This window comes from Chiloscyllium plagiosum, unplaced genomic scaffold (genome assembly GCF_037043375.1).
Source record: "Chiloscyllium plagiosum isolate Xiang-an unplaced genomic scaffold, Cpla_swu_hap1 HiC_scaffold_2, whole genome shotgun sequence".
Classification (NCBI taxonomy): Eukaryota; Metazoa; Chordata; class Chondrichthyes; order Orectolobiformes; family Hemiscylliidae; genus Chiloscyllium; species Chiloscyllium plagiosum.
The window spans coordinates 108,633,484-108,645,812 of NW_028270140.1; the positions used below are offsets into that span (position 1 = coordinate 108,633,484).

The following is a 12,329-nucleotide window of genomic DNA, read 5'->3' on the forward strand; positions in this document are numbered from 1 at the left end:
TGGCATCTCTTTATACATCTTCCTCCTTTTGTTGACCACAACAAGATTGTGGATAACTTTCCCATTTCAAATGTATTTATGTTTTAAAAATAACCAATTTTTGATTGGTTTACTTGATTGAAGAAAGACTGAGTTTATTAATTGCTAAAATGTGAGGAAAAATTAAAATTCAACACACATATACACAGATTAGCAATGAGAAATCAATAGAAACATAGTAGTTAAACAAGATATATGACTCAGTCTTTGGTTTGTTTGTATGGAGTAAATGGTAAAATGTCAAGGATGTTAAGTTGGATGAATCCAGTAACATTGTTTTGGAGATTCTGGATTCTGTAGATTCACTCAGAGGGTGTTGTCCAATTTCTTGTTCAGTTAAGGCTTTTGACAGGCATCTTCATTCAAGCAATCAAAGAACAAAAATGAGAGAAAGAGACTTCCTGTCTTTTCCTTTACACCTGCAAGAACAGGGGTGTCCAGCCATGTTCTTCAGCTGTGACCTTCACAGCATATACTAGTACAGTAGCACTAGAATATGAGATTAATTCACCAGCATGAAAACTCCAGACTAGCAGAAGTACAATTAGTTTTTAATCCCTTCTCTTGTGAAAATACAGACATGTTCTTCACCTAGTTTTTTGGCAATGCGTTTTGAAACCCCTTGACATGCCAAAGAACTTCAGACTCTGTAACGTAGGTAAGGTAGTGTTCATAAACAACAATTGATTTCCCAATAGATAAGTATCATAGGTTGAGGTTTTTGGAACGTCCCTTTTAGACTAACAAGCAATTTTTAAAAAATGTTTTCTTTGAGAGAATGAGTTTACAAACTTTTCTGGAAACTTGAAGCATTCATTTCCCAATCCAGGATTAACTGAGTTCTCAATCTCATTTGTGCCAAGATGTGGAGGTGCTGGTGTTGGACTGAGGTCGACAAGGTCAGAAGTCACACTACACCAGGTTATAGTCACTTGTGATTTCAAATAAATTTGTTAGACTATAACCTGGTGTCGTGTGACTTTTGACTTTGTTCACTTGTGCCAATGTAGGGATGCCAAACAACATGCATATGGAAGGAAGAACAATTGAGGAAGAATCCTCAGCAAATTGTGTACACTTTCCAGTAGCCAGTTATATAGCAGGTATGATAAATATAAATAATGCCAAGTTACTTTTACTTAGGTGGGTTTGCCAGGCTAAAATATCAATATCAGTTATTTTGAACCTTGCTTTGACATTGGCAAATGGCACACTAAATTAATTAGGAATTCAATTTGAGTTTGCATTCATGAGCAAAAATGCATGAATAGTGAAGATAAACATGCTTATAATGCTGTTTTACCCAGCATATAACTGCTGAGTTAATGAATGAAAATACCTTTTGTATAATGACTTTGACCTATTGTACAACAACCTTGTAATGCCAATGTCAAATGTGTATAAAATACCATGACCATAATTGGGGAATTAAAGTCAATCAATTTGAATAACCTGAAGATATAATTTAGAGTCAATTTTACTTTTCCATTGATGAATAGATTATAAGGTTTAACTGATGGCTAAGAGTAGACTACAAGGTTACAGCACAATTAAGGGTTAAGGTAGCATCATAACGTAAAAGTCAAAGAATTTATAATTATCCAGGACCCAAATCTGTCAGTCCACCAAGCACGTTCACAGTCATATTTCAGTTTTATAATATCAGATATTTGTTGCTTCATTTTGATTTTAATTATATCTCTAAAGGAATTAACTGTGACACAAAGATGTGAGGGTGTGAAAATGCAAATGTTAAAGAGTGAATTAAGTATCACTCAATATGATGATGTCATATGGACTCATGTGGGAGAACAGCTTTGGTCCTTAAGGAGTAAAATTTAACATTGACGTCTCTGTCATAATCTTAAACAGTACACAACATACAAATCTAACTGCACCCTGTTGCTATCATACAATAAACTACACTTATTTTAAAACAAGAGCCTCTTCTGCTTAGATTAACAAGTGTTTGCTCTACAACACTGCACTACACTGTTGAGTTCTACTAGGGAAGAAGATGATGGCAGCAAACTTACCAGATGTATAATTTACTATGATTAGTTGATAGTTGCTTGATAATGTTACAGGTCTGAGGACAACAGTTTGAATCCATCATGGCAGATAATGAAACCTGAATTCAATAAAGATCTGTAATTAAAAGAAACTACTCTAATAGTGGCCATTGTTGATTTCATAAATGCCCATCCATTCACTAATGTCCTTTACGGAAGGAAATCTGCCATCCTTACCCAGCCTGGCCTACATGTGAATTTGGATCCACAGCAATTTAGTTGACTCTTAACTGCCTGCTGAAATGGTCTAGCAAAGCACTCTGTTCAAGGGCAGTAAATGCCAGCTCATCCAGTGATACCACTGTCCCATAAATGAATTTTCTTTTAGAAAAGCAGCACTGATTTGTCTCAACATTTGCCTAGATTGGTACCAACAATCTGACTGATGTTTCACTGCAGCAGTGTTTCCTCAAGTTTGAATCTGAATTGTGACTGCTGTTGGATAATTCAAGCATGGTAAATATCTTGATCAAGCCAATGTCCACACAGGCAAGTTTTTCAAAAGAAATTACTCAGTGCTAATAAGGAGCTGGAACCAGGGTTATTTTTATATTCTTTAGCAAGCAGACATGAGTTTTTTGTGATGGCCTTACATGAGCTTTGGTTTCGGTCTCCTGAATCTACAACTTTCCTAATATATATGAGTCAGGATTGTGCTTATGTAGTGTATCTATCTGATGAACCATCAGGTTGCAGAGTCAGCATTTTTGTCAACACTAATATTGTTTTACTAAAGTAAAAGCAAAATACTGCAAATACGAGAGAGCTGAAGTAAAAACAGAAAGTGTTGGACAAATTCAGCAAGTTCAACAGTATCAGTGTTGAGAGAGATAAAATTAACATTTCAGTTTTGAAGAAGAATCATATAGGACTTAAAACATTAACTCAATTTCTCTCTCCACAGATGCTGCAAGACCTGCTGAGTTTATCCAGCATTCTGTTTTTACATCTTTACCAAGTTATACAACTCTTATACCTAACCATAGAAGAGTATTTGATGCTGCTCTGCTTATGATTTTAGATGTGGTTGTTAATAGGTTTTCTGAATTTGATAGCGCATGAGCTTATGGATGTGTGTTAGAAGATAAAGCAAATGCTTCAGACACTAAAATATAATTTGAATATCCTGCATAGCCAATTTATCTTTGCAACGTAGTTTGATAGATCTATCACATTGGATAAAGAATAATTTTGTTAAGTACACAGTTCAATTTGTTATACTGTATTTCAGGATTGTTTTCAAATAAAAAGCTTGCATAAAAATCTTGAAACAATAAATCGAAACTACCCTGCTAGATGCAATTTATTACATTTGTTAAAAAAAAGCAGCCTCCTTAAAAAGCACGGACTATTAAACAGCGTTATAGACTGCTGAAAATAGATTGGCAAAAAGTGCTGGATACTGTGTCTGAATTTGCATATAAATAATCAAGTGACTCTCAGGATTCACAGTGCCATGTGAAAACTGAGGAAAGCCATTTGCTGGCACACACAAGATGCCACCGCCATTTTGTGTGAACAAACAAAAGCAGCAGCGCCACTAAAAGAAATATGAAGCTATTCAATGAACGACATGTACAAAGAAGGAACAATATGTACAACACTGCCACTGACTACAATACGCTAAGTCTTAGGCTTGGTAAGTGTAAAACTATTTCTCACACACTCTACATACTTAATTGAGACCCTAAGAGAACTTTCCAGTACAGATCTCTGAATTGAATTAGGTTTACCTCTGCCTTTGTTTCAAAAAGTACCTCATAGAAGATACAAAAAAATCCCATAAAATAATATTACAGAACAAAAATGATTATATGGTTTAATAAATGTTTTTAAAAATTACAATGCTGATCCTGTCGGTTCAGGAATGTGCCGAATACCGCATTTTGAAAATGTATGTACAGACATTTGTATAAACAGGCTAAAACTTAATCGACTGCACAATTGAAAATTGGATTTAACCAAAAGGATTTTTAAAATTCAGAATGAAATGAAAGGCAACCTTCACTTTCTTGAAATTATTTTTTCAAGATTATTATTGAGTTCTCTTCTTTTTGTTTTAGTACTGCACAGATATATGACAACTATTTACCCATGTTGTTAAAACAATTTCTTACACTATTAAAAATTCTGAGTACAGAGTCTTCAGTCTTTCTCTCCCATGAGGTCCAGCTGTCACAGTACACCAGTGACATTATTATGTAAATTATTATGGAGCTTTCTCTTTCATTGAGTTAACCTTTTGCAGACTGAACTTGATTTGAAGCTGGAAGCAGTAGCATGCTTGGCATGATAAATAGTAAACTTTTGTTCTCAGAATCAATGATTAACTGTTAGAACAGTAGGGATATTTTAGAATAAAGCATAAATTATTAATTACAGGTCTGAAGGTTTTATAAAATGCCACAATAGCAACTTTGTCATTATAAACGTTTCTAAATGACTTAGTATACCCACACAGAAAAAGTCATATTTATACCTAAAAATTGATCATACACTTAACAAAAATGTAAATTGGCATCAAAAAAGTCATTTATGAGCATATATATAGTTAGTTGTCATTACCTCATTAGTTTAGATTTGAGACTCCAATAAAAACTCAGTGATAAATTTAATCAACTCATAAATGTGGATTGTTTATTTCACCTTTTTTACATCAACTTGTTAAATGTTTGCTTTTTTATTAATGCTAGTTACATTTTTTATTTGTATGATTGAATACTATTAATAATTCTGTGTAGAAAGCATCTGCACTATTGAACTGCTGCTACGTTTATTTTATTTTTAAATATTGGCAGTTAAACGATATAGACAATAGTTGAGAAACCAGAAGCAGAGAAATGATTTCAAGATTGAGTCAATCCAATAATTCAAGAATAATAATGTTTCAAGCTTTTTTCACAAGTAGACTAAATTCTGCAGTATACTCTGTGATTTCTTCTTAATTTAAATTTAACTTAAGATGAGAATGATTATAATTTAATTGATGGCTCAGCATGCCTCAGTAGGTCATGTGACCTGCCTCTTAAGTTGGTCCAGCATCAAGTGGCTGCTACCTTCTCTTTGCAGGGATATTCAGAAATAAAATTCACAAGATTAATTCAACCAAAAACAAGATATAATACAAATCCAAGCAAGATTAGGTATTTAGTTTTGTGACTCAGTTTAATAATCATTTTTTGTGAAATAACTAAACGTTTTTAAAAATCAGCATTTGCTTCTTAACTTATGGAAATTAAAATGAATTATTACATCGCAAAACAAAGCCCCATATGTTCACTTGCTAGAATACAAACACAGGCATTTTTTTCAAAGGTTTTTGAGAAGATTTGTAGCTCAGGTTGTGGATGCGATTGTTGGTTTGCTCACTGAGCTGATTGGTTTGTATGCAGACGCTGTGTTACTCTGCTAGCTAACATCATCAGTGTGCCTTCCAATGAAGCACTGTTGTAGAATTCCACTCATTATTTATCTGACCCGTTCTCAATCCAGAACGCTATCAGCAAACAGATAGAAATGGATCCTATATATGAGTCACTGCAGAGCAGGACCAGAAATGGCACAACCCACTATAACAGACCGGGTCAGATAAATAATGAGCGAAATAGTACAACAGTGCTTCATTGGAAGGGACACTGATGATGTTACCTAGCAGGCTGATGAAACATCTGCACATAAACCAACCAACTCAGCGAGCAAACCTACAGTCAGAAAAAAAAACTGCTTGGCGGGCATAGCAATAGAAGTACAACAATTGGACTCAGTCCCACTGGAATAGAAGTAAAAGTTCCATTTTAAAAATAATATTGGCACAACCAATTGCTCATCACTGACACATTTGAATCACCGTGAAATCTCATTTACCTATTCAAATCAAGGTCCTATTGATCTTTGTAGAATATTGGTACAATATTTCTGACTGACTGTGTGGAGCTTTAGTTGTGAACACTCTTTTCTGTAGCAGCTAGTGAGGTCAAGAGAAGTAGAGCCACTCCCATGGACTCCATCATAATAAGTCAGGTTGTTGTCTTCCTTGGCTCTCCTCCAACACCCCATCAACCTCTTTCACAACAAATCAATCTTATCACTCACCGGACTGGTCTCTGGCTTCACTTTACTGACCTTTCAATATTGTCTTGGATTCTTCATGAATTACAAAACGAGTAGCTCACTCCAGGAGAAAGTGAGGACTGCAGATGCTGGAGATCAGAGTCAAAAAGTGTGGTGCTGGAAAGGCACAACTGGTCAGGCAGCATCAGAGGAGTGGGAAAGTCGACATTTCGAGCATGAGGTCTTCATTAGCTCTTCAACTCTTCTGGTCCTCAGATGCTGCCTGACCGGCTGTGTTTTTCCAGCACCACACTTTTCGACTCTAATATCCCACTCTGCAAACAGACCAGGACAAAAAAAAAAGCTGTATTCATAAGATTTATTTTTAATAAAGCTTTTGTTTTATTAGCTATTAAAATATTAGGATGGGCATAACAGCTGTCTGATTACCTGAAGGATCATCCAATCTGATAATGATGAGTCCATTCCCAGTTTGACTGGTGTAGAAAGGTGACATATAAGGAGGATGGACACTTCAGGTCACCAATGGCGGAAACGTGGTAAAGGGAAAATTGAAGACAAGATGTCAATTGATGAGATCTCCAGCAGCATGTAAATTAGCCTTGAGAACCCTCGAACTGTCTGCTATTATGTTGGTCAAAGATGGTGAATTACAGGGGAATCAGCGTTTTGGTCCTCACATCCAGTCAGCCAAGGGGTAATGAAGCTAGGTATACCAAAATAAACTGAGCCTCCCACTGGCACTTTTCGATGGCCAGCCACCATGCGATAGTTAGAATCCACCCACTTGTCTCTGACACCGACATCAATATTATAGTGTTGTTTTTTTTATTATCTTGGTTTCTACCACTTAACTTGTAATTGTCAAAATTATGGTTGTTCACCCTTCTCTGTGTCTTTCTGTCAATTAGCAATTCCTCTTCTAATCCCACTGTGTTCAGGTCTCTAAGCAATGTGGTTTTCATCAGATTTTAGTCCTTCATTTCTTCCTTTCTGGCAGTCCCAATGTCATTACTTGCCTCACCACATTCCCTCTTTCTCTGCAACACATGGCCATAGCATATCAATCCCTTCTTAACTACAATTTCATTGAACCCCTGATGTGCTAGTTTGAGATATTGTCCTTTCTCATCCTTCCACATGTCTATCTCAGCACCCATATCATATTAGTATCCAGTCATTGTTCCTGTCTTCATGATGTTACCCATGTTTCTGCATGAGACAACAAGACTAGTCTCACAACTGTCTTGTAGATTCTATTTTTAATTTCAATGATATTCTTCTATGCTATGTCATTCCACTGCACTTCTTCCAATTACTTGAACCAGAGCCAATAAGTTGATTCAGTTCCAGTTTTATATTTCCATCATTTGCCAGCAATGACTCCAGGCGCTTGAAACAATTTGTTTTCTCCAAGTCTTTACCCATAATCAATATACCTCCACTCCTATCCTGTCCCTTCGACTCAAACCAACAGCTAATATAGTGATACCTCTGTCTGCAGATACCCATATTCCAGTACTTTTCTCTAGTTCTACAGATACTCAGTCTTATTCTCATTACCTCCATCACTAGCTCAATGATGTCTGCAAGCATCACTGATTATGACAATTCCTGGCTAATTTGCAGAGTTAGAACATCCATGTCATCAGGAAAAGCAAGGAGTTTATTGCTGGTCCTTGGTGTAATCCAAATTTGACTGGGAAACTTGCACTCTTCCTCATACAGGTCCTTAATCTAGTAACATACAATAGTGCAATTTTCTGGACAGTAAGTATGTAGATGGCGTTGTTGATCTGCCATAAAATCGGGCATGATGCCATCAGTTCAGATCCCTGATATCAAAATGCCAAAGTATCATGGAAGATGAGTGGGGCAAAAAGTTGGAAGCCTATTCACCTTAAGGATCAGACCACTTTTGGGCTTGTTGTGGTAATAAAACTAATAGTTTTTTATTATTTTTCAAAGCCTGTTCAATTTACATTTACCTGGGCTGAACAGATGAGTAGAATCATCCAAGGTACTGCACGTTTCCATCCCAAACTCCACTACATAATTTCTCACCCTCCATTGCCGAGAGAGATTGCTTAGCAAACTCACCAGTCCCAATATAATTCTGACCCTTGTCTTCCAACCACCTCATTTCCACATTTGAAATGATTATCTCCACCTTCTTCAGCTCTGGCAGGTTTGACACTGCCACAACCATTCTCAACCTTCGAAGAAGATTTATCTAGACTCAAAAGGTTAGCTCGCTTTCTCTCCATAGATGCTGCCTGACCTGCTGTGATCCCCAGCACTTCTTGTTTTCAGTCCAGACTCCAGCATCTGCAGTAATTTGCTCCTATATTCTCAACCTTTTGTGGGTGAGGTGGGCCATCTCCTCTTTTAAGTCAGTGGGAGAATAAAAAGTTCCATATCAGGATGGACCGACTCTTTGATTAGATGCCTACAATCTCTGGTTCTGTTCCTTTGCTTTTGCGTGCCATAACCCCATGGAATATTAGCTTCCCTATTCCCACATTTACCTGCAGCATCTGCTCTAGCTACAGCACATGGACTGGAGTAGTTTAAGAAGACGGTTCACTGCCACCTTCTCCGAGGCAACTAAGGATGTGTAATAAACACTGACCCGGCCAAAGACACATGAATACATTTTTTTTTAAAAGTCCAACTAAGATTGTAGCAGGGTAACAGGGCTTTTTGAGCTGTTACTGCAAACAATCATCACACTCCCCTGATAATCCCCTGTTATATACAAAACGTGCATCCCCTCCCATAAGTGTGAGCGCACATTGAGAGTTTGGATTTTCACTCACACTTGCAACATACAGAAGTGATTCATTTAATTTTCTACTCTGTAGCCAGGTCCCACTGATGACACCAGAGCTAGTGGTCTCCTTAACAAGACTCTCTTTATTAGATGAGGATGCCTCCTCTGGCCATCCTGTGAGAGGTGAATCTCCCACATTTCAGTGGCATCAACTGGAGAGCATATAGTGAATCTTCATTAACCCAGGGGGTAATCTGTGCGTATTCCTCTGCCATGGCTGATGATTGGATGACTTGTTTGACATTCCTCAAGCTCCAGATTTTGTCCCCAATGACTAGTTGTTTTCAGTGCTTCTGGGACACTTGGACTGACAGGATTGCAGTATCCCCTCTACCTGCAGCTGAATTTACAATGCCTTCCCCTGAATTTTAATATCTTCCTCTGAACTGGTCTCTGCCCTTCTCCTTGAACCCCTTATTTCTGCTCATGCATGCTGCAGCATTATTTTTCCCCCATTTCCCAACACCAGCTGCTTCGGCCTGTGTGTTCACTTTCATTGTAGTCTTCCAGCTTCTTCTGGACCTTTCACTCACCAGATGTCCTCCTAGGGCTGATGTATGTTTACTGCACAACCTTTGGGCCTGGCAGAAGTGGATGATTTCTGCTTCCTTCCATATCTCCTTCTGGAGCAATGTAAGATGGTGTCCATGGAGTTTAACCACTTGGGCAAGATATCACAAATTTCCCAGTCCATGTGAAATATTTTAACATTATAAGAATAAGCACTTTCAGGAAAATAATCATTCAAACCTAATTAGTGGAAAAGAATTATCTTTGAGCTCTATCATTCCATATTATGAACAATTTTATTTCAGCCTGAGACAATCTCCATGAAATTATTTTCTCATCCCCAAAAAGACATGACAGTTCAACAGCGATTAATTGGGGTCAAGGGTCAATTCTAAAAGTAGATCCATTTGTGATATGGCTAGTAATGCTTTATAGTAGTCTTCTACAAGATTGAAAGAGAGCAGATTAATATGTTTTTGAAATTTATCCACAATTTAGTTGATATCTAATTTACATTTACATTAAACTCTGTCCCATTCATTGTAGCAAAATGCTCAGATGTGTGTTCACAATATGATTTCTCAGAGAGTTCTTGATCTGGCCCCAAAACTATCTGCCAGAGAGGGAGCCTTACGTTGGGTCATGCTTAGGAACTTTCTCATGAACAATTGTAGTGTAATTTTTAGAGATGTCTCCAACTGATCCCATCAATTGGAAAGTATGCAAAGATAATGAATCAAAAAGCAGAAAATAAAACAGAAACAAAAAGCATCCAGCATCTACAGTTATTTGTTTTATTTCAGATAACAAGCAAGTGTGTTTGCTGGAATTATAGGAGGGTGTGCCATCAACTACTCTTAAACTATTGGACAACAGTGATCACTTGGCAACATAAGAATTTGAAGCAAATTTAGAATATGTGGGTATTTGTAGCACAATGATTTTTCTAAGTAGAGTGGGTGCCATTGCAAACTTCACTGCAGATTTTGAATGTAACAAGTTATTTTCATGCTTTTCATGTATTACTTTAATAGTCAGAACAATATTTTTAGTAGTACAAAATGTATCAGTAGTAAAGTGTAACATTACAGTTTTTAATTAAGTTATTGTAATTATGAAAGTGTTTGAGAAATTTTCTAACCATTACACAGCTATTAAATAATCATAAACAAACAGAAACAGGAATTGTTGGAGAAACCCAAAGTTCTTGATACATTGATTTTGTTTTTCCTTTATAGATGCTGCCAGATTGTTGAGCTTCCTCCAGCAATTTCTGTTTCAGATCTCCAGCATTTACAATTCTTTGTTTTCTTTTAGTGTTAAGTAATCATAACTTGTCTTTATGAAACAAGCAAATGTTTAGACATTCTCAAGGCACTTCACAGGAACTGAACAGATAGAAAAGTTAGCAGAGATAAATAAAATAATGCTCTAATTTGATACTATGTTTATCTTGTAATAATTTCCTCAGTTAAATAATAAGTGGCTTATTACAGCACCTCAAAGCCAATATCTGGCAATCTTCTTTTGCAATTATAAGTCTTTTGTACTTTGACAAGAGTTCCTATTTCTTTGGAACTCCATAAAGTGCATTTGTAAGGGCCTCTTCTCAAAACCTTTCACACTTCATGTAATTGGTGAGGAAGGGTGAGAGCAGATGAAGGTGAGGGAAAGGTGCTAGAGATGTCAAACATTAATGTGAACAGTGCATCGAGTATACCCCATCCATGCTATTGTTACGTCTAGACTTGACTGTTCTGATGTTCTCCTGGCATGAATTTCTTCTTCTACCCTGTATGCAGTTGTGCTCATTCAAAACTCTCTTGCCTGTGCCCTAAAGCACATCAGGTCCTATTCAACTATCATCCCCATTCACTGACTTAAATTTGCTCTTGGTCTGATAGCATCTCAATTTTAAAACACGTCATATTTTCAAATGCCTTCTTATCTCCACTCCTCCATGTATTTCTAATCTCCTCCAGAATCACAACCCTTCAAGAATTTTGTCTTCTTCTAAATTGGACTTCCTGTGTATGGCTTGTTTTAAGCACTACACCACTGGTCACTGTGGTTTCAGTTGTCATATCTCTAATCTCTATAATCCCCTCCCTAAACCTTCCAACCAATCCAACTTCCTCTTCTCCGTGAGAGACTGCTTAACATAGCTCTTTGGCCAAACTTTTCAATATCTGACTTAATATGTGCAGTGTTTGGACATTCTACCCCTGACCCATGTTGAGACTGGTATTCCCACCAGCTGCATTAACAGGGAGTTAGTCAGTGCTTTAAATAAAGAAGTTGGGGGGGCAGGAGGGTGGAAGGGTGAGAGACCATGCTTGAGCAAATTTAACAAATCAAGGGATAGAGTTGAGGCAGAAAAGAATAGAGTTGTGGAAAATGAAGAACAGAGAATGGTAAGAAGGGGAGTGAATAGTAATTGTTAATAGTAGTGAGAGTATATAAATAAATGGTGGATGTGGTGAATCAATATTTTGTTTCTCTTTTCACTGTACACAATCTAGAAACACTTTTAAGTCAGGAAGTTGGAAGAACAGAGCAACTTGCTGAAATTATAATCACTGGTGAAGGGGTACTGCACAAACTATAGAGCTGGGGGTTAATAATTCTGCGGATCCTGATAGAGGTCCTAAAGGAGGTGGCTAATGAAGTATTAAATGATGCAACGTTAATTTCCAAAATTTGCTAAATTCTGAAATTATTCCATTCGACTGAAAAACATAAGTACAATCTCGCTATTGAAAAATGAAAGAAATCATAAAACAGGAAATTATTGGCCAGTTAAT

General features: G+C 36.9%; 1 long non-coding RNA gene across 45 annotated transcripts in view; it reads left to right on the forward strand.

Moving 5' to 3' along the window:
- LOC148151959 (uncharacterized) overlaps positions 1–12,329 on the forward strand; it is a 450,140-nt gene that overhangs the window by 176,236 nt on the left and 261,575 nt on the right. Inside the window, exon 1 of one of the 45 annotated variants that reach the window (XR_015761126.1) lies at positions 3,613–3,750. The exons of 43 other annotated variants lie outside the window; for them this stretch is intronic. This is a non-coding gene — a long non-coding RNA (uncharacterized LOC148151959). Of the gene's footprint in view, positions 1–3,612; positions 3,751–12,329 lie in introns of those variants that run through there. One more of the 45 variants, XR_015761132.1, reaches the window with a different exon arrangement.